This window comes from Periplaneta americana, chromosome 7 (genome assembly GCF_040183065.1).
Source record: "Periplaneta americana isolate PAMFEO1 chromosome 7, P.americana_PAMFEO1_priV1, whole genome shotgun sequence".
NCBI classification, from domain to species: Eukaryota; Metazoa; Arthropoda; class Insecta; order Blattodea; family Blattidae; genus Periplaneta; species Periplaneta americana.
The window spans coordinates 12,552,907-12,579,000 of record NC_091123.1 but is presented as its reverse complement, the minus strand read 5'-3'; the positions used below and the strand labels follow the sequence as shown (position 1 = coordinate 12,579,000).

At 36.2% G+C, this 26,094-nt stretch overlaps 1 protein-coding gene across 1 annotated transcript in view; it reads right to left on the bottom strand.

Annotated features, from left to right (window-relative positions):
* LOC138702920 (cardioacceleratory peptide receptor-like) overlaps positions 1 to 17,385 on the bottom strand; it is a 167,558-nt gene extending 150,173 nt beyond the window's left edge. The window contains exon 1 of the mRNA XM_069830327.1: positions 17,142 to 17,385. The gene's annotated coding sequence lies outside the window, so the exon portion shown is untranslated. The remainder of the gene's footprint in view (positions 1 to 17,141) is intronic.
* Positions 17,386 to 26,094: the final 8,709 nt, after the last annotated feature.

Here is a 26,094-nt window from a genome sequence, read left to right as displayed (position 1 = left end):
GCAATGGAGAGACAGGAAGAACGAGTGGAAGATAGAGAAAACAACAGGGAGACAAGGAGAACATGGGTATGAAATGAGAATAAAGGGAATATTCAAGGATAACAAGGAAATACAAGGAGAACAAGGGGAAGTAAATTTTAACAAAGGGAATAAGAGGCCAAAAAGTGGAATAAAATAAGAATCAGGGGAATAAGAGGCCAACAAAGAGGATACAATGTGAATAATTTTATTTATTTATTTATTTATTTAATTCGTTTATTTTATTACGCTTTATCAACTGCAATGATTATCTACCGTCTGAGTGAGATGAAGGTGATAATGCAAGCGAAATGAGTCCAGGGTCCAGCGCGAAAGTTGCCCAGCATTCTCTCTTGATGGGTTGAGGGAAAACCCTGGAAAAACCTCAACCAAGCAACTTGTCCCAACCAGGATTTGAACCCGGGTCCGCTTGTTTCACGGTCAAACAGCGAACCGTTACTACACAGCAGTAGACAAGGTGAATAAGAGGAAAACGTGGGAGCCAAGGGGAAGATTGGGAGGAATATGAGAAAAGCAATGGGAATACAAGGAGAACAAAGACAAGATGAGGAGAACAAGGAGAACAGACGGATAAGGAGAGAGGGTGTTGTATTTTATATGACGGCCAGTTTCCAAGTTACAACCCACCCATTCCTTCTTTGGAGAAAGAAATATTTCTATTACATCAAATCTTCACCGTAGTTCCCTGCTTTATTGAAAACCGACTCTATTCCTAACATGTAGAATTAACTGGAATTTACCAACATTGGAGCTTACTGTGTATAGAACGCCTTTGATGTTATTGTCCATTGCGAAAATTCCATAAGAATGTTTGACAGTGACGCATGCTTGGTTATTTCGGGAGGGATCGAGGTGAGTATTAGAGAACTTGAAAGAAAGTTTACGTTCACTGCCAGGAAGTGCTTATTCCGCTCTTAAAGCATTTTTGTCTCCAACTTCAAACGTGAGTCAATGAACACGTCTGTTTACTGCCCCTTTTGAGAGTCACACGAACCCGGGACTTCAGCTTGCTTTCCTTGGTTTTCCGTTGAAATAGTTTATCGGCGCAGCCTTTTAGCTGGATATCGGGCTTCAAACCTTGAAGAGTTTAAGTGAATTCTCACTTCCCATTCATTATTTCAGCAGAAATGGACGTGAAAGTATTGACTTTGTCAAAGGACAAGTAACGGAGAGGCATCAAAGCATGGACCCCGTGTTACAGAGTGGATATTTTAGTTTTTGCAGCTGCCTAAAATAGTTCATGGACAGTAGATATTGCACTGTCAACAGCATTGCGAACTCAGCGACCTTGTAGCTAACGCATGCGTTCTACAATTCTGATTACAGATTTTTAGTGTCATATGCTAGCAACAACTTAGAGATTTCTTGAAACTTGAAAGGTGGGAAAAAGAAAGATCGGAGAGAATGTTCTTTCTTTTTATGTTAACTCGATTATGGGATACTGATCAGGTAAAGATATGTGATAAGTAATAAAATAATAAGTCTCGATTTCTTCCATTGTTTGCCTCCACAAGAAATCAATGGGAACAAGTGCTACATGTTTTATTCCTTAAATATACACAATGTCCGAAATGAAACCTTCTGATAAAGAAATGAACTAACTAGACATTCATAAGAGTTACATACGGTCAGCTTGCACTAAAATGTAGAGAAACTCAACAAGTTTTCATGTTGTGAAATTGGCGAACCTGTTATTCCCATTGTTGTGGATACAGATTGTTTTCAACAATGGCTCCATTCACACCGCAAGAAAAATTGCAGTGCTGATATTGGTTAACAGAGTTTAAGTTTCCGGTTACAGTTCAGCGGAGATTTCCTGAAAAATATGGCCGTGCAGCTCTTGATAGGCACACCATTGTTCAGTGACAGAAACATTTGCTAGAAAATTGCGTTATCCCAGATTCCAAAGAGGTTCACCTTCCAGCAAGACGGAGCTCCCCCTCATTATTGGGGACCAGTCGTTGAAACTTTACACAATCATTTTCCGAGACGATGGATTGGTCGTAGTAGTCCTATTGCATGGCCCCCACGATCTCCTGATCTTACACCATTGGATTTTTTCTTTGGGGATTCGTGAAAGACAGTGTCTACAACACCAGAGTGGATAACCTTCAAGTGTTAAGTCAAAGGATTGTCGACACAGTAAGATCTGTATCTTCGCAGATGTTACACAATGCATGAAGAGAGATTGAATACAGGTTAGATGTGTGTCGGGACATGTTGAGATTTACTGACGGTGACATGAACTTGTTGAGTTGATTAATATTTTCCCCTAATTTGTTTTTGTGTGTCATAATTAAGGAATAAATTATTTAATATCTTTATCGGTAGGTTTCATTTCGGACACTCTGCATTATAGATCCTCAATTATTATTAGTAGTTCATAGTATTTTACTGTTTAATTCATAAGTAACTCTTGTATACACGTAAATTTTATCGAAATCAAGTTGTTGTCTTCTTTGTAGCTTGTAAGTTCATTCATATACAGTATCGGTCTTACTAATAAAAACTCTATATGCAGACGTTTAACTGTCTTATACTTATACAATGAGTAGCTCGTTTATACGTCGTGTGTAAATTCCTTACTAATAATCACTAAATACGTCGTGTATAACAGTACAACTGTTACACAGCTACGTCATAGTTTCGTCATTAGTTCGTTACGAAAGATAATAGAATATCTGAGGTCCTCTATTGCATCCGATAGAGCGCTCTAGTGTGGCGTGTTAAGTATCGATAGTGCAACTGGCTCTAATCGATTACCACACTATATTTTGGTCAAAGAGTACAAGCTACAGCAATGTTATTGTACTTATTTTGTGCTCTTTGGTTTGTTCTTCTGTGGTTACAAGGCAACCATCATCATAAAATGGCAGTCGATACGAACAGCTGTTAGAGGGGCGGCCATTTTTTCTCTATATACAACGCTTAAACAAGGGGTTTCGTGTATATAACTACTGAAAAGCAATTCGCATTATAGTACAGGCAGTTTATACGTCCATCGCTTATGCATGGTTTATTAGTAACGTTTTCTGTCTCAACTCTGCGTGTCTGGTATGAAAACTATACACGGTTTATTAGTAAGACCGTATATTTATACAGTTTGCTGGTTAAGTGGAAGACTGGAAGAGAAGACCTTACGGCCTTAGCTCTGCCAGGAAAAATAAATAATAATAATAATAATAATTATTATTATTATTTTATTATTATTACTTACTTACGTACTTACAAATGGCTTTTAAGGAACCCGAAGGTTCATTGCCGCCCTCACATAAGCCCGCCATCGGTCCCTATCCTGTGCAAGATTAAGCCAGTCTCTATCATCGTACCCCACCTCCCTCAAATCCATTTTAATATTATCCTCCCATCTACGTCTTGGCCTCCCTAAAGGTCTTTTTCCCTCCGGTCTCCCAACTAACACTCTATATGCATTTCTGGATTCGCCCATACGTGCTACATGCCCTGCCCATCTCAAACGTCTGGATTAAATGTTCCTAATTATGTCAGGTATAGAATACAATGCGTGCAGTTCTGTGTTGTGTAACTTTCTCCATTCTCCTGTAACTTCATCCCTATTAGCCCCAAATATTTTCCTAAGCACCTTATTCTCAAACACCCTTAACCTATGTTCCTCTCTCAGAGTGAGAGTCCAAGTTTCACAGCCATATAGAAGAACCGGTAATATAACTGTTTTATAAATTCTAACTTTGAGATTTTTGGACAGCAGACTGGATGATAAGAGCTTCTCAACCGAACAATAACACGCATTTCCCATATTTATTCTGCGTTTAATTTCCTCCAGAGTGTCATTTTATTGTTATTATTATTATTATTATTATTATTATTATTATTATTATTATCATCATCATCATCATCATCATCATCATCATCATCATCATCATCATCATCGTGAGAGTTGAAATCTACAGTCAATTTTATTAACATTCCGAAAATTCTATTCTGCACACTAAAGTTTCGCGATCAAAATGGAAAACGAAACGACTGTGTTAATGAGGCAGTGGGAGATCTTACAAGTTCTGTTCAACGTTGCTCAATAGGAAGCTTTACAAACGACAAACAAATACTTCATTTGTTATTATATAATTAGCATTGTTTGTTTCGCCCATTTGAAATAGCTGGAAGAATATATCGATTTTAACAGGTCAATCAAATGACATGGCTGTGACAACTTTAGAATTGTTTATTCGTTTTTTTTTATTATCGTTTGCCACCAAAAGTGAAATTTACAATAAAACTATCATTAAATAACAAAACAATTTACAAAATTAGATACATTAACCACGACTAAAATTGTAGTTCAGATAAATCAGTAGACAAAAAAATCATCGTTTGAATGAAGTAATCACATTATTTACAAAATACTTTCGCTTCTCTCCCGAGAGAGATTGCCAATTTAACGAAAATTAAAAATTGTGGGTTGGTTACATAGTGAAAAGCGAAATAGAAGTGAAATAGTGAAATTTGAAAGCAGATATAACTTTGCACAATATGAGCGTCTACCGTTGTGGAATAGTAATAATAATAATAATAATAATAATAATAATAATAATAATAATAATAATAATAATAATAATAATAATGTTTTTAGTTGGTTATTTAACGACGCTGTATCAACTACGAGGTTATTTAGCGTTGATGAGATTGTGATGTCCACACCTGTGGAGTAACGGTCAGCGCGTCTGGCTGCGAAACCAGGTGGCCCGGGTTCGATTCCCGGTCGGGGCAAGTTACCTGGTTGAGGTTTTTCCGGGGTTTTCTCTCAACCCAATATGAGCAGATGCTGGGTAACTTTCGGTATTGGACCCCGGACTCATTTCACCGGCATTATCACCTTCATCTCATTCAGACGCTAAATAACCTTAGATGTTGATAAAGCGTCGTAAAATAACCTACTAAAAAAAAAGATTAGTGATAGCGAGATGGTATTTGGCGAGATGAGGCTGAGGATTCGCCATAGATTACCTGGCATTCACCTTACGGTTGGAGAAAACTTTGCAAAACCCAACCAGGTAATCAGCCCAAGCGGGGATCGAACCCGCGCCCGAACGCAACTTGAGATCGGCAGGCAAGCGCCTTAACCGACTGAGCCACGCCGGTGGGTAATAATAATAATAATAATAATAATAATAATAATAATAATAATAATAAGAATAAGAATAATAATAATAAACATTTATTTTAGCTGGCAGAGTTAAGACCGTAGATCTTTCTCTTCCACTCAACCAGCAAAAAGTATACATACATACGCATAAACCTACAAGCTACAAAAATACAACAATTTGATTTGGATAAAAGTTACGTGTATACAAGAATTACTTATGAATTAAACAGTAAAATACTATGAACCATTAATTAAACAATTAAATACAAACTGTGTAGCAGAATTAAACTAAAATACATAGAACGTTAATATATTTAAAAAATAATGTTAGATAAAAGGATGAGATTATTGAGATACTATTTTGAAAATACAGCGCTATCAGGATGCATGTCTAAAGAAAGAAGTTACCATATGGTCAGTGACCGTCAAGTCAGTATAACTAGAGTGAATTGCTAAGAAGGCTAGCCCTTAAGCTATTTTTAAAAATGTTTATTGTCTTGCAGCCTCTAATACTTTGTGACAAGGAATTCCATTGTCGCGAGGTGTCTACTGTAGAAGGTGATGAATAACAAGATGTTCTACGAAGAGGTATAGGCTACTTAGCGAGCCACAGATAAGTGATCTGGTATTTACGTCGTGGTTAGAGTATAAATAAGAGAAACGAGACGAAAGGTAATTTGGTGTTGAAGTGTGCAGAATTCGAAAGAGTAAAGACAGAGTGTAAAGTTCTACGTTCTTTGGAATAACGGTTAGCTTGCCTGACCGTGAAACGAGGATGCCCGGATTCAAATCCTGGTTGGGACAAGTTACCTGGTTGAGGTTTTTCCGGGGTTTTCCCTCAACCCATTAGGAGCAAATGGTGGGTAACTTTCGACCCTGAACCCTGGACTAATTTCGCCGGCATTATCACCTTCATCTCATTCAGACGCTAGATAACCATAGAAGTTGATAAAGCGTCGTAAAATAACCAATTGTAAAAGTGGTCCCGAATTGAATATTTCATTAGGTTCAACATATAAAATTATTATGAAACTTGCATAACAAATTCTGCAATGCTTTAGTTCATAATCCGATAAGAGTAGCCAATCATTGAACGTTTATGACGGTGGGATTGAAAACCCCAGATGAAAAATGCTCTGCCGTCAAGATATCCACATAAAATCTCGACTGCTGAAGAATGAAGGGCTGGCTGTGGTTTATCATCCGCTGATTCTCGCCGTTGCCAGAAGAGCTCCATAAAACCGAATGCAAACAAATATCATACAAACGTAAACTCGCCCATCTTTCCTTTGTTTTAGACGATCGCATTCGTTTTAAACTAGAGCAGGGCTGGACAAAGTTCACAAAAACAGTCCACAATGTACAGTAGTGGCAAAAAAAACCAGACCGACCCTTGTAGCTGATTTCAGAGCCTTGTTCACTCAGAGCACGATAGACTTGCAACTAAGACTTTCGTGGTTCGAATCCTGCCTGGGAAGGAAACTTTTTTTTATTCCCTATTCAAATTAATTCTCAATACTTTTCGATTGCAGCGATATTTTACTACCGGTACTTAATTAACTTATTATTCTCAGAACATAAATTATACCAGCAATCGAAAAGTATTGGGAATAAATTTGAATAAGGAACAAAAAAAAGTTTCCTTCCCAGGCAGGATTCGAACCACGAAAGTCTTAGTTACCAGTCTATCGTGCTCTGCAGTGAACAAGGCTCTGAAATCGGCTACAAGGGTCGGTCCGGTTTCTTTTGCCACTACTGTACGGCGATGGGACTAAGGGATAGTATCCTACAATGTTCGAACATAAGAAAGGCAACCAAGACATTAAAACCTTCGTCTTTACAAATAACCAAAAATGTATTTAAAATAGTTTTAAGGACTTTACTAATAGACGATAGTATATTACACAATATTTAAAAGGTGTAATTGATGTTTTGTTATTTGAAGTGTTGTATCTGTGAAGAAGTGTGTTGTGTCAGTGAAGTGTGAAGTGTGTTTGTGTCAGTGAAGTTTTATAGCTTATATTGGTAGACCAAAGTATTTGAACAGTGAAATGTTTTTGAAGTGTTAGTGAAATCAGGATAGTATCAGTGAAATGTGTCGTAGTTCCATTGCAGTGAGTGAGTTGACAGCGAAATGAGTGTAGTGCTGAAAGGTACTTGTGCAGGTATGAACATATCATACTCGTGGGTTTTATTTCGAACTTAGGGTTAAGATACAAATTAGATTTACTTTAAATGTTATTTTAAGTGATCGTGCTTAATTTAATTTAGGATGCTCCTTGTTAATTTTATTATAATATTGTTATTTATTATTATTATTATTATTATTATTATTATTATTATTATTATTTCAAATACCTGGGAGCAACAGTAACAAATATAAATGACACTCGGGAGGAAATTAAACACAGAATAAATATGGGACAACTTAGTCCGGGAGCTCCATATAAATTAGACACGGGCCATGCAAACCTACATGCTAAGATTATTTCTACTATTGCTACTACTACTACTTATGCTACTTCTATTGCTACTGCTAAGACTTCTGAGAAGTCCACTAGGTTCTGGTTAAGTAGGCCACACTTTTCTCAACCCTATTGTAAACTAGCAAAATTTTTAAAAGCGTATTTGTTACTTCTTTATTTAATGGCACTTTCAAGCGATGGAAACTGTATATGTTTACAGTAGAATGGGAGCAGGCCGAAAAAAAAAAAACACAGGAGAATGTGTGGATACTTATACTACATAACTCGACTCGGCAACTTCCTACCTTGGGGTAGAAGACCTATGCGTGGTGGGCAAAGATTGCTAAGATACGATTTCTCTGTACTCACACTGTAGGGCGTAGGCCTATGCTGCTAGAGTTGGAGGAGAGAAATTTCCTCTCTTCCATACATGCGGTTAACATTCTGAAGGGAAGTAGGCTGGGTTGTATCCCTGTTGTTGGAGCTGGCAGATTGGCGTGTCTGTGACTTTATGGATTGAAGAATGTTGGGTTTGCAATAAAACTATGAATAAATGATGACATATCATTTTAACTTACAAAGGTTAACTAGAGTTAAGAGTGTCTGGTTCTCTTAAGGGGTTAGGTACATCTTACAGCAGTAAAATTTTTAGAAATATTCAACGTTTTTTTCCTCCATTACTGTATCTTGTACAATAATGAAAATTGGTATGTGTGAAACACTGTCCTTCTGCTATATGGGAAAAAAAAAAAAAAAAAAAAAAAAAAAAAAAAAAAAAAAAAAAAAAAAAAAAAAAAAAAATTTTCAAAATTCAGTTCACTGTGCAGTGATGAAGCGTTTCCCACACAACTAAAAAACTATCCAACATTCTGTTATGATTTTTTGTGTGTATTTATGCCTGTCATATCTACAATACGATGCAAGATCACTTCTCTGCCTTTGATAGATTGTCTGATAAAAATAAATTCATTTAAAAAATGGTCGAATATCAGTATTTTTTTCTAACACAAAATAAAAAGAAAATTATTTATTAAGGAATGTAGTTGAAAGAACATGATATCGTAAACATGAGCATCAGCAATAAAATAAAAGAGAAAGAATATGAAAAAGTTAGCAAGCTTATGAGTTATGAGGGAAACGCTTCATCACTGCACAGTAAATTTTTTTGAAAAAAAAAATAAATATTTTTTAATCCTAAAAATATATTCTTTTATATAGCAGAAGAACAGTGTTTTACAGATACCAATTTTCATTACTGTACAAGATATAGTAACGGAGGAAAAAATTATTGATTATTTCCAAAAAATTTACTGCTGTAAGCTGTACCTAACCCCTTAATGTATACAGTTCCGCACTAACACACATTCTGAAATGTGAAACCTCTGGTAACAAATACGTCAAATTAGCAGATTTGTGAATTTTAACATTAATGTACCTACTGTACTTCATAACACCCTACCTTCTTTTTTTATCTGTTTTACCACCCCTGTAGTAATGACTTAAAGACCACTGCGGTCTTGGGGAGGGAGGGTATAGTTTCTGAATCAACAATAGACATCTACATTTTTATTTAACTGCGTCTTTTGATATCATTATGTAAACTGTATCAGTGTGTAATATTACTTAAATCCGATTAAGTTGTATGTTCTACTATTTAAGGAAGTTTTAAACCTGATTGAGTGTAAGAGAAGGCCCTACGGTCTTAACTCTGCTAGGTTAAATAATGCCGCCATTATTATTATTATTATTATTATTATTATTATTATTATTATTATTATTATTATTATTATTATATTGCTGGCCTCCATGGGGATGTGGATTGCTCTGTTTTGGGACCTCTGTTATTTTTAATTATAATAAATGTTCTGCCTAAATATAATTCTGTGGTGTTAGGGTAAAGGGAGATAAGTCATAAAAATGAGTTCGGAGATAAATTAAAATTAAACTTGGAACCCATATTACAAATAATTTTCTACACAAATAAAACATCAACTGCTTGTATTCTTTGATTTTTGCACACTCACTTGTATAATTTAACTTGTGTGTTCATCTGGGGAACAAAATTCCACCTGGACAAAAAAATGACTTATACCCCTTTACCCGAACACCACAGATTTATAGTAACTCTATTGCATTTGCTGATGACACTACATTGTATCATACTAATGATGGCATAATGATTTAAAGTTTGTTATGTTTGTCATATAACATATTCTCATTCTCTACATGTGAGGAATGTTTCTATGAAGTTTGGAATACCGTTTTGTTACACCCTGTATAGTCCTGTTGCCTAGCACCATTTTAACCACAAAACTAGGGATTTCCTCAGCTTGTGCACTCTTAGTGTTGGTTACAACCCTTACACGAGTGGGAAGAAGGTACGGGTCGAAAGATTCGCTCCACCACCATCACAAATATCCGTATTTATGCAAGTTTCAAAATGCAGATGGCGGTGAAGAAGAAATGGTGGGAACAGAATGAGGATCGTCCCACCCCGTGCCGTATCCGTTACTTTGTGCAGACAGCTGCGTACCCGCACGCACGCATATCCGGACGTGCCGACAGCCTGGCGTTACTATTCGTGAACCTGGAGCGAGATCTCACCTGCTGGCGAGTTGAAAGCAAGGCAGCGTGAATCTCTGATGTCGAGGCTTGACCTTACAGATCACCACACCGTCTCTTGACTCAGGCGTTGGCGTCAATTCTAGGGATCTCCACGGTTATTTGATACATGTAATCCCATCCTGCATAGATTACGACAAACATGATTGTTTTTTTCCTTGGGTTATTTTACGATGCTGTATCAACATCTAGGTTATTTAGCGTCTGAATGAAATGAAGGTGATAATGCCGGTGAAATGAGTCCGGGGTCCAGCACCGATAGTTACCCAGCATTTGCTCATATTGGGTTGAGGGAGATCCCCGGAAATCGAACCCGGGCCACCTGGTTTCGCGGCCAGACGCGCTAACCGTTACTCCACAAGTGTGGACTACTTGTATACGTACATACTGAAAGTAATTAATTTCAGGGGGCTATTCTTTGAGATATTTCAATCAGAAAAGTTTAATACAATTTTGCTCGGTTTTGCTTCTTTTTCAAGATAAATATTGTTTCACTGATTGACTTTATAACTCTTAACTGTGTTAATATGAAGAAATTACCTCGCTGACTAGTTCCGAAGTGATGTATTTCATTGCTCAAAATCTAGTAAAGTTCCCACGCTACCTTCTGTTTTCTTGTTGTGGTGGGGTGTGTTCATGATTGTGTCGAAAATGGTGTGTTTTGAAATTCAGTTGAGTGCTCAGATTGTGCTGGGATGTCTTTTTGTATGTTTGTAAAAACAAACAGGATGAGCTGGGGTGTGTGATTTCGTATGCTTGTAAAAACAAACATAGATACAAAATCACACCTCCAGCACATCTTGAATTCTCAACTTCATTTCAAAATAAATGTAAATTGTAAAATTCCTTTGCAGAACGGAAAGTTAAATTTCTGCACATTTAAAGGACAAAACTAAAATTATTTCAATCATTTCATATCATAGTACACTGCTCTTTTAAATCGACAGAGCATATTGGGAATTAAATCAATAGCTTTCCCAAAACACGATATGAAATGTTAAATTTGAAACAATTTTTATCTCGAAAAGGAAGCAAAAACGAGGAAAATTGAATGAAACTTTTTTTGTTTTAAATATCTCAAAGAATAACCCCTTAAAATTAATTGCATTAATTATGGTTAATTCTCTATACTCTTGAATAAATGATGGTATATGTGTACAATAAATGTATTATGTTTAATATATATTTAGTTATTGTTAAATCAATATTAAGAAAACCTTTTATTGTTACAAAATCGGAATAAAATATTGGCACAAATTACTGTATAGAAAAATATAACCTAGATCTAGCTCTCCACTATAGAATCCATGTATTTTACTTACTCCAGTTTTTCAGTGGCAAAAAAGGGTGAAAATATGCCCAAAATTCAACAAATACCGTAATTCACAACGATATAAAAATATATGTTCTTTCAGATCATATGAAAAAAAAATATATAACGTCATTTGAATGTGTTTTGGATGACGTCATAATTCATAGAAAAATGTCGCAAAAATATTTTATCCCATCAAATTATTCCTTTCTAAATAAAGGTTTGGCCTGTCTGGGTCATTTGTCCAAAATTCCTTCACAGAAAGAAGGTGAAACTCAAATTGCCTGTCGGAGATCGAACCAGTGTCCAATGGGCTCGTCATGAAGATCGCAAAGGATATAAATCAAAGAGACATGCGAATATGTTAAGAGCCTGCTGCGTATGCATGTGACGTACGTAACGCACACCTCTTAGCCCGTCCTAATACGTATTCTGTTGCCATGGCAATGGATCACAACAAGACCACACTTAGCAAATAGCCTACGTGGACGCCATTTCCATACAATAGTCATTCATACTGGTACGTGTCTTCGGCAAAGTCACGCGTGGTATGGCTTCTTTTAATTCTGTCGTTTTGCACACTTCGCAGCAAGTTCTACAAAGCAGGCTGAGGTGTTTGGAAAACAGGAATGACGTAATGGGATTGAGGGATGGAAAACACAAACAGCAAGGGTTCTGAAGATGACTGGTACCTTAGGCCAGTGATGTCAAAGCAAGCGCATTTTCCTGACCTTGACGTCGTGCGCGGGCAGCAAGCGCTAAGTATGGAAAGAGGAAGGGTTGTGTATATGAATAAGCAACCTGTTGGATTAAGAAAACAGTGGTGCACAAACTTCAAACGGAACGTGAAATTTTATGTCGTAATTTTATATAGCTTCTTTCTGTTTAATATTATCTATAGTGTCTGTAAAACAAAAGTACTAACACTGATTTCTTAATATTGCACTTGTGTTTTAAATCTTAATAACATAATAGAGAGTTAAGAAGGAATATTCACTTAAATTCCATAGTAGTATAATATTATACTGTATTAAGTGGATGAAACACATCATTCATAAAGAAAGTGATATTCCAAAGAAAGAGATTGAGTATGACATGATAAGTTGGAATTTATATTGATGGTATCTTTAGCCTTACAAAAGTAGTCAATAAACTAATGAAAACAATAGTACAGTACAAAGCAAAGTTACCTAGGTACTGTATCTGTTTTAAGTGTAACTAATATTACATAACAAAACTCTTATCGCATTATGCTTTTAAGGTGATATTTGTGAGTAACTTCCTATCATCAGAATATTAAATTATTTTCTCGAAATGTGCTGAAGCTATAGAGCTGACATTTTTACAACACATGGGCACGTATCTTTTGCTTATGATGTAAAAGTAGTTGCTTTGTTAATTAATTTCCTTACAAACAATTTCCATGGGAATATTTTAAAAATTTTCAATACACTATCTTCAGTAATACGTATATACGGTATATTAGATTTACGAAAACATTCTGTAAGGCTACTAAATAAATAGGCCTACACCTGAAAATTTCACTTTTCTATACGAAAAGTTGAGAAAATATTTCTTTTGAATGAAAAAGACTAAACTTGTGGAAAATGAACATTAAAATTAAAACTTACATTCTTATAATGCACTTATACTTCTCAGGGAAATCTAAAAATTAACATGGATACAGTTTTAATAAGTTCTCTTCCCTTTATCTATTGAATCAGTGCTGGCCATCCCTGAATATAGCTCGACCAAGCGGCATATACCACCTCTTTCGTCTGTCTCTTTCCTTTCCGCTGTAAAGCGCTCAGGCTCTCCTGGGCTCTAAAGCGCGCGCTTGCTCCTGTGGGCATCAATTGACATGCCTGCCTTAGGACTATGTCACGCTCATTTTTCGTAACTTAGGACGAATTGTTGTTGTTTAGTCAACTGTCCGAAGACAGGTCTGAACCTCACAAGATATACTAGGAAGGCACCACGTATGAGGCAACTAGGCCAGGAGATAATATTGTAAGATAGCCAGTTCCTTTCCCCCTTTATAGGATACATCACCGACTAGCTACATATTACACTAGTCAGGCTTCAGATGCATACAAGCAATTGTTCTTCTCTGACACATATCGTCAAGTGAGATGTACTGCCTGATGATAGATGTACATATCAGCCAGAACCTCAATCAGAGGGCTTAGGACCAATTATTCGAAATTGTTTATAGAGAGTGTACAGTAAGCAATGTCATTAATATGTGGCATATGCCAAATATATAATTTGAACTGTTAATGGAAATTACGGGAAAACGGCTGAACGGATTTTAATGAATGAACCGTCATTTTGAAGCTTGGCATCCAAGAATTTTCAGAGAAATAGTAACTTTCAGTGAAACGTTAGTTTTCCTACATAATTTTATTATTTTCCAAAATTCATCTTTCGTCAGTTTTGAGGGCTAATTGCATTTCAGAATAAAACAAAACACACACTACAATAAACAATAGGCTATTAAACGAAGGCCATGAGTTGCAGGATTGCTAACATATTTAGAGTTAAAATTCAATTGGTTATTAAAAACTTCAAGACTTGCTAAAAATAATTTACAAGTCTGATTCTGCGGTGTGTAATTTTCTGAGTACAGCTGTGTATTGGATATTAAAATCTATAGAACTTGAGGTGGTTTGATGACATTATTACCATTAGAAATGAAATATTATCATAGTTAATGCCATTATGTGACTATTTTTCATTAATTATACATATTAATGCTATAATGATGATATGAAAGTGAAACGTTTTGGGGTTATGTAAGTAGCAGTAGCGAATGTCTTAAATTAGATCTTCCATTCTATAATTTACTAAATGGAGGCTATTATAACTACAAAACTTGCGTAAGATAATAACATTGTTATTAAAAATCAAATATTTTATAGTTATTAATCAAGTGGCATTGGGCCTTTTTCATACACTTAATAGCGGTGTGGTGTAGATATTTATATGCGTCATTCTCTTCAGTATTGGCTCGAGAGAGCGCAAAAATTATATTTCCTAAGGAAAGACCAAAAGGTATTACTTACTGATAAAATAAGGGGCCTACAAAATTGTGTAATCTCCTGATCATTTCAGCAAGATCTCTTAACAGGATAAAATGATTTTACCCTCTACATTTCAAGCTCTACATGCAGCAGCTATACCAAGATGCTATGTCTATTGTTCGAAAGCATAGCAAACCTGACATTTTTTTTACTTTCACCTACAATCCACAATGACCTGAAATAGCTATTGCTTTACTCCCACATGAAAAACACACTGATTGTCCTGACATTGTTACTTGCGTTTTCGCGTTGAAACTCAAAAACTGAAGGTGGATAGGTTCAAGAAAAGGTACTTGGCATAAATAACCATTCAGACGGAGTATGATTCATTATCATTAAAGCAAATAACTTAAAATATCTGGTATTTTTCATTGAAAATAAATCTGAAAAATTTTTATTTGAACTTCTAATGAACTTAGTTTGCAACATTTGCTGCACAAGCCACTAGGATATATATATATATATATATATATATATATATATATATATATATATATATATATTGAGGCGGTTTTCTTTGAGATATATCAAACAAAAAAGTTTAATACAATTTTTTGCACGATAGTGTGTTTTTTCGTTGTTACTAAAATGCGCAACCGCGGTTGAAAGTTGATTTTACTGAACTCAGAGTTGCCAACCTAGATAAGTATGTTTAAATTACAAATAACTGTTCTAGTGTAGTAATGAAAACCACTGCCTTCTATGTATACTATAATGCATGTAAAATTCATACGCAAAAGGCAGTGTTAATTAAACACCGTATGTTATTTATAGAAAACAAATAATTGCATTTTAAATGTACTGAATTTCATTTAAACAATTCAATCTTCAAAAAGAAATAAAAAATTATTCCAATTGAACGCGAAATATTACAAGTGCCTGATTCATTTTTACTCCTTCACATTGAAGTTGATGGTGAAGTTTGTACGTTGGCCAGACTGCTAACATCAGTCAGCTGTTCATAATGGAACGTAAGCTACGTAAGCTGTATATTAAGATTTTTCAAAATATTATTTTCAAAATATACTATCGTACAAAAATACTGTAAAATACACGTTTGTAAAATGCATTACAAAATCTCTGAAATGGAAAAAACTCGCTCTGTTTATTTTTCAGGCTTTGCCTCGATTTTGTCAAACAGCCCATCTCAACCTTGTACCTTAATAGACTATGCTTTGTTTTTGGCTCCTTTTCGAAATAAAAATTATTTTATATGAAACATTTCATACCGTGTTTTGGGAAAGCCATTGATGTAACTCCCAACATTGTGAGTCAATACTTTTAGTGAGTTATTTTATGACGCTTTATCAACTGATGTGGTTATCTAGCGTCTAATTGAGATGGTGATAAAGCCTACGAAATGAGTCCAGGATCCAGCGTCGAAAGCTACCCAGCACTTGCTCTTAATGGGTTGAGGGAAAACCTCGGAATGAACCTCAAGGTAAACTTGTCTCAACCAGAGTGGTGAGTTTCTGTTTTCAATACTGGCCTGTAATACTATAGTGTAATGGCGGATATACAAACGAAGTCATTGTACGAAAACTGTGTTTTTTTCATTATTACTGTTTCTGTTTTATTACTTTTGCGTGCTTATTCCAGAATACAAGTTATGCGTTATTCAAATTATATCGTATCGTGTGTTTTATATCCCTATGTTTGCTTGCTTGCTTGCTTGCTTACTTACTTACTTACTTACTTACATACTTACTGGGTTTTAAGGAACCCGGAGGTTCATTGCCGCCCTCACATAAGCCCGCCATTGGTCCCTACCCTGAGCAAGATCAATCCAGTCTCTATCATCATATCCCACATCCCTCAAATCCATTTTAATATTATCTTCCCATCTACGTCTCGGCCTTCCCAAAGGTCTTTTTCCTCTCCGGCCTCCCAACTAATACTCTATATGCATTTCTGGATTCACCCATACGTGGTACATGCCCTGCCCATCCCAAACCTCTGGATTTAATGTTCCTAACTATGTTTGCTTCTGTCATTAAAAAAAAAAAAACACAACATTTCAACCTATATTAGACACAACTCTCATTTCAAACCCTATTTACTACATTTTCGAACAATTTTCCTTTCTTCAAATACATTCCTATAAAATCCTTCACTTTTAAACTCCATCTACACAACAAATTCCATAAAAATTCAACGATTTTCACTTCCGAAATCACCAGAACTATGCACACGTTTCGCCTTTTACTTTATAAACACTTTACATTTTTTTATATTCATGTTCATAAATTTAAAAATAAATATATTTTAATAAGGCGCTTTTAGTTTTATTTTGTAAATCATTTCACAACCCACCCCAACTCCTTACACAACTCCCCCCACAAGGAGGTCGCGACCCACACATTGAAACCACAGATATACACCATCAATAACATAATACAAGCATACATGTCACTGTGTATAGTAATTTACCTGCCTTCCTCCAACATTAAATCTGATGCATGCAACAGAATACTGCAAGAATAATGGATGAAACTCACCGGTTCTTGTAGAAACGTAGAAATCTCATCGTACAGCAAGCTGACAGGAAGATCTTACTCCTGCTCTGTTGTAATCGACTTACAAACGCTTGCATATGGTACATAACACGAAAAAACAGTTATTTTAACGTTATAATCTATATAAAACCTTCACTTTGTATCACAACGACACTTTTATACAAAAAACAATCTTCCAAGGCCACATACATCCCTCGCAACGGCGGCAAACATGGTAGCTACGTTGTCTGATAGTCATCTGTCTTCGTCATCCTCGAATTGTCGCTTGAAATCTATCCCCACGTAGTTTGTTTGCATGATAGAAGGAACTCGTACTGCAAAATAGGAGGAGAGGGGAGATGTGCCTGTAGTTTTCAATGCCGAATTCACCTTATACACTGTAGGAATGGGAAATCAGTTAATCTCAAATACTTTCTCTATTGTTCATATTAGGGGAAAATGGTGTAAGTATATTCTTTTAAGAATTAAAAAGTGAATCAGAATGCAATCATAATATTTATTTTCTCTCTTTTTAGATAAAATAATAATAACACTACTTTTATTAATTTTATCAGAGATTCTGACTGCAGTTCATGAGGTTCCGGGTTCGATTCCCGGTTATAACACCGGATTTTTTCCTTAAATAAGAATGTTCCTATCTTCGTACATGGTCTGGAAATATCATCGGGTCCACACCTGTGGAGTAACGGTCAGCGCGTCTGGCCGCGAAACCAGGTGACCCGGGTTCGAATCCCGGTTGGGGCGAGTTACCTGGTTGAGGTTTTTTCCGGGGTTTTACCTCAACCCAATACGAGCAAATGCTGGGTAACTTTCGGTGCTGGACCCCGGACTCATTTCACCAGCATTATCACCTTCATCTCATTCAGACGCTAGATAACCTAGATGTTGATACAGCGTCGTAAAATAACCCACTAAAATAAAAAAAAAAAATATCATCGGGGCAGTGTAACCCCGCCTTCCAGACGCATCAACCTCGGAAGTGGGACACAAATAAGTCATTGACAGGAGAGATCAGAAATGTCAAATGCCAAACTGGTGGCATTGGAAAAAAAAAAATCTGTAATTTTGTTTCTTTGTTATGGGCTATCATTCATAACAATTTTACGACAGATGAGGCTATGAGATGAAAAGGATTAATGATTAATATTGATTCTTCTGTTTGTCTATATTTTTTTTCATAATGCTTTCATTATTTTTATGCCATTCATTTTCACTACTTATAATTAATTATACTGATTTTAAATAGCACTATATAGCTTAGTCATAATGGTATACAAAGAAAGAGGCCTTAAGGATTTCAACATCATGTCCAGGAGAAATAAGGCAAAATAAGCTCATTCGACGCTGCGATGCTAGCCTTTGGGACTCTCCTACGTACAATAAAAAATAATAATATAACCAGTCTCTTCGAATTTTTTGATAAGCTACTAAAACATTCGAAATTACACTGGAAAACTTTGAAATATTTACGAAAGCCGCTGAAAAACACCGTGCATATACAAGGTGTTTCAGAATAACTACTTCTAATTTTCAGATGTAATAGTGGGCATGCAATAAAACATTTTTTTTCTTTTTAATCTAATGTACAGAAACGCTTTCGTAACGAGGTAATAAGATAAAATTCAAAACTCTTTAATTCACCTTATTATTGCCCATGGCTGTCTTTAATAATATTTTGTTTCAGGTATACCAGTTACCATGGAAACAATTGAAGTTGAATTGTGATTTCGTATTGTTCGCAGATATTTCGAAGAATTTGACGCTCAATCATAGGACGTTATATCTTTTGTGTGTGTGTGTGTGTGTGTGTGTGTGTGTGTGTGTGTGTATGTAAACACAGCCTATTTGTTTTTAATTTATTTTACGACGCTTTATCAACTCCAACGGCTATCTAGCGTCTGAGTGAGATGAAGGTGATAATGTTAGCGAGTTAAATCCAAGGTCCAGCGCCGAAAGTTACCCAGTATTTGTTCTTAATGAGTCGAGGGAAAACCCCGGAAAAACCTCAACCAGGTAACTTGTCCCAACCTGGGTTTGAACACGGACCCGTTCGTTTCACGATCAACTGTAATTTTGAATTGTTCTTAAAATTGTTTCAGAACCATTTTTATAATATTTCAATAACTGTATAGGCATAAAAATTAAATATGTTATTTTTCATATATGCAGTTTCTTTTGAAATCCTCATTTCTTTCATATCTTTACATTTCGGTACGGAAACATTCTGGACACTAATTTATTACGAAAAAATGCTAAATTACACCCAGAACTTCTAACATGTAACCCACTAACATATAACAAGAAAATTAGAAACGTGTTAATGTCTTCAATTTGACTGAATAAATTTATAGCCTATGTGTATGAATTAATCAGCATATATTATATTTCTATTCTATAATTCTGGAATATATATTTCTTCATAAATTGTCCTACTTTATTCACGTATGATATTATTCTTCTCTATGTTAATGTTGTATTATATAATTTCATTGCCGCTGTAATTTTAATTTTAGTTCCTATTTTATTTTATTTTCTATATTCCTCTTCTATTGATATATTAAATTATATAATTTCACTGTAGCTGTAATTTTAATTTTAGTTCTAATTTTATTTTATTTTGTATATTCTCTTATAATAATAATAATATATCTGAACTGCGACCGAACACGAGCGCTGCTCATTCGGCCCTCAAATTTTGTTAATATTACTGTATATCCTTTTTTACATTGATTATATTATTTTCTATTTCTCTTGTTGTAATTATACGAGTATTCTGTATTTTGTATATTTAAATTTAAATAAATAATAATAACTAATTACGTGCCCTATATCACGTATCATAGGAATAGTTATTCTGAAACACCCTGTATAATTTTGTGTTATTGGATAAGTGCAGTTAGAATTTCCAGAGATAAAACTACATTTATTTTCATATTCAGGCATCGATAATACGATTTAACGAGTTTAAACATTCAACTCAATGAACTCGTTACTATGACAACTGAATGCTGCAAATTGATAGATCCTATTACTTCCGTCCTCATTGTCAGTAATAAAAAAATGAACAGAGTTATCTATTTACATCACTTTTTATTAACGAAGAACCGTATACAATAAATCGTATCTATTCCGAAGTCCACCATTGGACCGTTTATTTTTTAATGAGAGAATTTGTCGAGTTCAGATTCAGAAGAGCAGATGCCAGCCTACCAGAACACTCAATTTACCGAGTGGTTTCTGTTGGTGGCTGTAACAATAGGGAACTTTCAATCTACGGGCAATTTCCGTGCAGTTAAATGGAAAACTCTGTTCTCGCTCCTGCCTTCAATTACACCCGTCACGAGCAATTATTAATTTCATCATCATCATCATCATCATCATCATCATCATCATCATCATCATCATCATCATCATCATCATCATCATCATCAAAAGAATTAGAGTACAAAAGCCTTGTTCGCCCAATTATGGAATATGGAACACTAGGTTGGGATCCGTACAGACAAAACCAAATCGATTCAATAGAAAAGGTCCAACGCAAGGCAGCAAAATATGTCAAAATGGGAAAGGGACATGGTTAAGAGATAGTAAAAGACTTAGGGTGGGAATTTCTCATATCAAGACGACGAAAAACCATTGTTTAAGGCACAAATGGGACACAAGCATGGACTGACATCAGTGCTAGATTAGTAACACCGTCATACTTAGGCAGGGCTGATCATATTAGGAAGTTTAAATGCAGAAAACAAAGAACGAATGTGGCAAAATTTTCCTTTGTTAACCGCACAATGATAGACTGGAACAGCTTACCTGCGGCAATCTTTCACGGTTGTCCTCTCAAAATCAATACATTTAAGGAAAGGTTGAGAAGATTGGACTGAATATGTAGTTATAGGTGCAGTGTAATTATCTAAGTTGTGTCATGTAATTAATTAAGTTGATATGTAATTAATTAAGACGATATGTAATTAATTAAGGTGATATGTAATTAAGCTGGTAATAGTTGGGTGAAATAGAACTACATATAAGTTAGGTTTACTTTTGCTTATTGTAGGCGTTATTATAGCATAGTTCTTTATTTATATTCCTAGGTTTATTGCATCTATTTATTTATAGTTAGAAGTAAATTTACGTTTATTTTATTTTTTTTAATTGAAGTAATTATTGTAAATCTTATTCATATAATTATTGTAATAATATTGAATATCACTGCCACCGGGTGTATACCCTATTGTAGTGTTAATAAATACATATCATCATCATGATCATCATCATCATCGCTATGCTATTAATGTTTTCTCTTATATCTAAAGATAAACCACACATGCTAGGTCAATTATACAGTGTTCATAGATTTGATAGGAAACATTAAAGATTATATGTTACAGTTTTATTTTTTATTTTATTGGGTTATTTTACGACGCTTTATCAACATCTAGGTTATTTAGCGTCTGAATGAAATGAAGGTGATAATGCCGGTGAAATGAGTCCGGGGTCCAGCACCGAAAGTTACCCAGCATTTGCTCGTATTGGGTTGAGGGAAAACCCCGGAAAAAACCTCAACCAGGTAACTTGCCCCGACCGGGATTCGAACCCGGGCCACCTGGTTTCTCGGCCAGACGCGCTGACCGTTACCCCACAGGTGTGGACTATATATTACAGTTATATGAACACTAATAAATATAATATAATTATTAAAGAAATTAGTAATAGTCAGACATGTTTCGGAGATGCTTCTCCATCTTCAGTGACTAGTTACCACGACGGATGGTTCAGGTGATCGAACCGCTTTGTTGCTTGGCTTAAAGGAGACTGCCAGTCTCCTTTAAATAATTAAGTAATTTTTGTCAGGCGAGTTAAACAAGAGAAAGTTTTGTCATCTACATAACATCTATTAGCCTATTTTATTTTTTTAATTTTCGTTCAAGCAAGACAAAGATTAGTACATTTAAGTTCTTTGCTTGGAGAACTTTGAAATCGTAGCAATGCCTGGCAGTAAGAAGGCTTGGTGGGGTCAGTGACGGGGTTGTTTGTAACAAACTGCCTCGCGCGCTCTTGGACGTGAAAAATGGGCCACTCTGGAATTAAATACAGTCTAATTATACTGAATTTATTAAGTTTGGTGGATTAATTACCAGTTGCACCGTTATCGCGTTAACACGGCCGTAAATGCGCCGTGCAGCCTTGATTACGCAAACAAGTTGGTTGGGTTTCAACGCCAAGTACTTAACTAAACATTTGTATAGTCAGTATGATAGCGATAAAGTAGGGCAGTCACACTGTGATTATTATAAGAAATCTGTTCTATAACATAATATTTATAAAATTTATGAACAAGGCTCCGATTTTTATGTGCTAAAAATCGAGAAAATAAGTGAAAGAAAAGGAAAAATATTTAATTATGTTTCAATCATTTTATGTGAATATAAACAATAAGCAGTACTCACCAGCATAAATTATGCTGTCTCGCCAACTGCTGAGGAATTACAGTACACAATGAGATTCATCCTCAAGTTGTCCATCACAAATGAATGACGATTATCGCGAAACGCTGCCTTGTACTGGGAAAAAGAGCGCTCTGGCCATTGAGAAACATCATGCACTCCCTAGAGACGTGATTATGATTGGAAATTAAAACAGGGGCAGCTGATGTTTATGAAATTATAATTGCTTCCTGAACCAGCGTTAAGATAACTAACAAGGCACTCCTAAATGATACATCAATGTTTATGTGTGTTTTATATATATATATATATATATATTATTTTAATGTACCGAACTACATATGATATTTCCATGCAGATATACTGCGTCACCATACGATGAAAGAGTAATGGAACGGAGAAAAATTCTCTCCGGCGCCGGGATTTGAACCCGGGTTTTCAGCTCTACGTGCTGATGTTTTATCCACTAAGCCACACCGGATACCACCCCGGCGTCGGACAGAATTATCTCTGATTAAGTTCCAGCTCTTGGGTTCCCTCTAGTGGCCTCCCTCTGCACTACGTCATAGATGTCTATGAACGTAGGACCGAAGTCCACACATGTGCTGAGGTGCACTCGTTATGAGTGACTAGTCGGCCGGGATCCGACGGAATAAGCGCCGTCTTAAATCACAACGTGATTTACGCATATCATATATATTATTTTAATGTACCGAAGTACATATGATATTTCCATGCAGATATACTGCGTCACCATACGATGAAAGAGCAATGGAACGGAGAAAAATTCTCTCCGGCGCCGGGATTTGAATCTGAGTTTTCAGCTCTACGTGCTGATGCTTTATCCACTAAGCCACACCGGATACCACCCCGGCGTCGGACAGAATTGTCTCTGATTAAGTTCCAGCTCTTGGGTTCCCTCTAGTGGCCGCCCTCTGCACTACGTCATAGATGTCTATGAACATAGGACCGAAGTCCACACATGTGCTGAGGTGCACTCGTAATGAGTGACTAGTTGGCCGGGATCCGACGGAATAAGCGCCGTCTTAAATCACGAAGTGATTTACGCATATCATATATATTATTTTAATGTACCGAAGTACATATGATATTTCCATGCAGATATACTGCGTCACCATACGATGAAAGAGTAATGGAACGGAGAAAAATTCCCTCCGGCGCCGGGATTTGAACCCAGGTTTTCAGCTCTACGTACTGATGCTTTATCCACTAAGCCACACCGGATACCACCCCGGCGTCGGACAGAATTGTCTCTGATTAAGCTCCAACTCTTGGGTTCCCTCTAGTGGCCGCCCTCTGCACTACGTCATAGATGTCTGTGAACGTAGGACCGAAGTCCACACATGTGCTGAGGTGCACTCGTTATGAGTGACTAGTTGGCCGGGATCTGACGGAATAAGCGCCGTCTTAAATCAGAACGTGATTTACGCATATCATATATATTATTTTAATGTACCGAAGTACATATGATATTTCCATGCAGATATACTGCGTCACCATATGATGAAAGAGTAATGGAACGGAGAAAAATTCTCTCCGGCGCCGGGATTTGAACCCTGGTTTTCAGCTCTACGTGCTGATCCTTTATCCACTAAGCCACACCGGATACCACCCCGGCGTCGGACAGAATTGTCTCTGATTAAGTTCCAGCTCTTGGGTTCCCTCTAGTGGTCGCCCTCTGCACTACGTCATAGATGTCTATGAACGTAGGACCGAAGTCCACACACGTGCTAAGGTGCACTCGTTATGGTTCAAATCCCTGCGCCGGAGAGAATTTTTCTTCGTTCCATTACTCTTTCATCGTTATGTGTGTTAGTTACAGTACAATTTTTTTAGTGGTGACAGCTCTTATCGCTTATGGTGAGAGAGCAGACCACAGTTCCACGGATCCACAGATAGGCAATTCCGAGAAAAATTTGCCAGCTGTCACTTCTATGCAACAACACTGAACATTCAGGTGATGATTAATGTGAAATGAGGCTTTTTTCGAAAATTATTTAATGAAAACTTAATTTTTATGTATTTACATCAAAATAATGAAAATATGTGTTTTTATGTGAAATAAAATTTAAAACATAATATGGTAATTAGACGTTTCTCTATCACGGTCATCCGATTGTGTTGGCTATATAATAGCAGTATCCATCATTCGATTGTTTTGTCTGTAACCTAGCAACGTACATCATTCATATTCGGTTTAGAATCACTGTAATTCTTCCGTTACTACTTTTACAAAATCCTGTGTTATAACAAAATTACTACAGTGCAAATGGAACAAATAGGCTAATTCTGAAAAAAAACCAATGCTTGTATTAAATTAATTCCGTTACCAATTTCACACATGCAAAAAAACAGAAAACCCATCGTTACTGGCGTTGTGAGGACATAGAAATTCAATCCAAGCGAGAACATTGAAGAAACTCATAGTGAAAACGATCACGAATAAGTAGTTCCTTCAGTGTTATCTAACAATTTATAAAAACATAACAGCTTACACTATACCACGCACAGGGGAAGACAATAGTTTGCAGTATATTGCGTAGAATGACATTCCCTTCAATAGGTCACAAGAGACTGAGGTGAACTGCACGCATGCAATGCCCGACAAATGCGTTTGAATATCGGCGCGTACGACAGGCCCATTGCAGGAGGTAGTTTTTCTGTACGTCCAGTTACATCTTAGAGAAAGGACTCTGTAAAACCATGTCTCATGTTGCTTCAAAATTGAGGGGCGAAAGATTACATAACCAGATAGGCTACAGAAAATTTAATACGGGGTTATTCGTAAGTCCGTGAAATATTTTGAAGTTTAATAACAAATAAAGTACGCAACGTATCATGGTAATTGATATGCCGTTAGAGAGAGAAAAACTCAAGTTTTTTTTTAATAAGAAAAGCCTGCTCTTAGTTGCCATGATTTATCGCTAGGTGGCAATAGTTATCAATAATGGTAAAATGACATTTACTAAACGTGAGCAACCGTTTTATGTTGGAACATGCAAGGACCTCGTCAAAGATTTGAAGTAGACGGTTTCGCTGACTTGCTCATCGCGACGAAGCAAGAACAATGTGCGCATATGGGGAACTGAAATTTCCAGCGCAGTCATAGAGCATGTGCGAGACACACCTAAGGTGAATGTCTTCTGTGTGATTTCGAAAGAGAAGGTGTATGGGCCATTTTTCATTGTAGAGCCCACCGTCACTGAGATGATTTACTTGGAAATGTTACAAAACTGGCTGATGCCTCAGCTGAATGAAGACAGCAATGATTAAATCTCTCAGGAAGATGGATCTCCCTATCACTATCACAACAACGTGTGAGAGTATCTTAATCAAAATTTGCCACAGAGATGGATCGGACGCACAGGACCAGAAGTTGCCGCGTTAATGAAGTGGCCACCACGATCACCGGATTTAACTCCGTGTGACTTTTTCTTGTGGAGATTTGTGAAGGATATTGTCTATGTGCC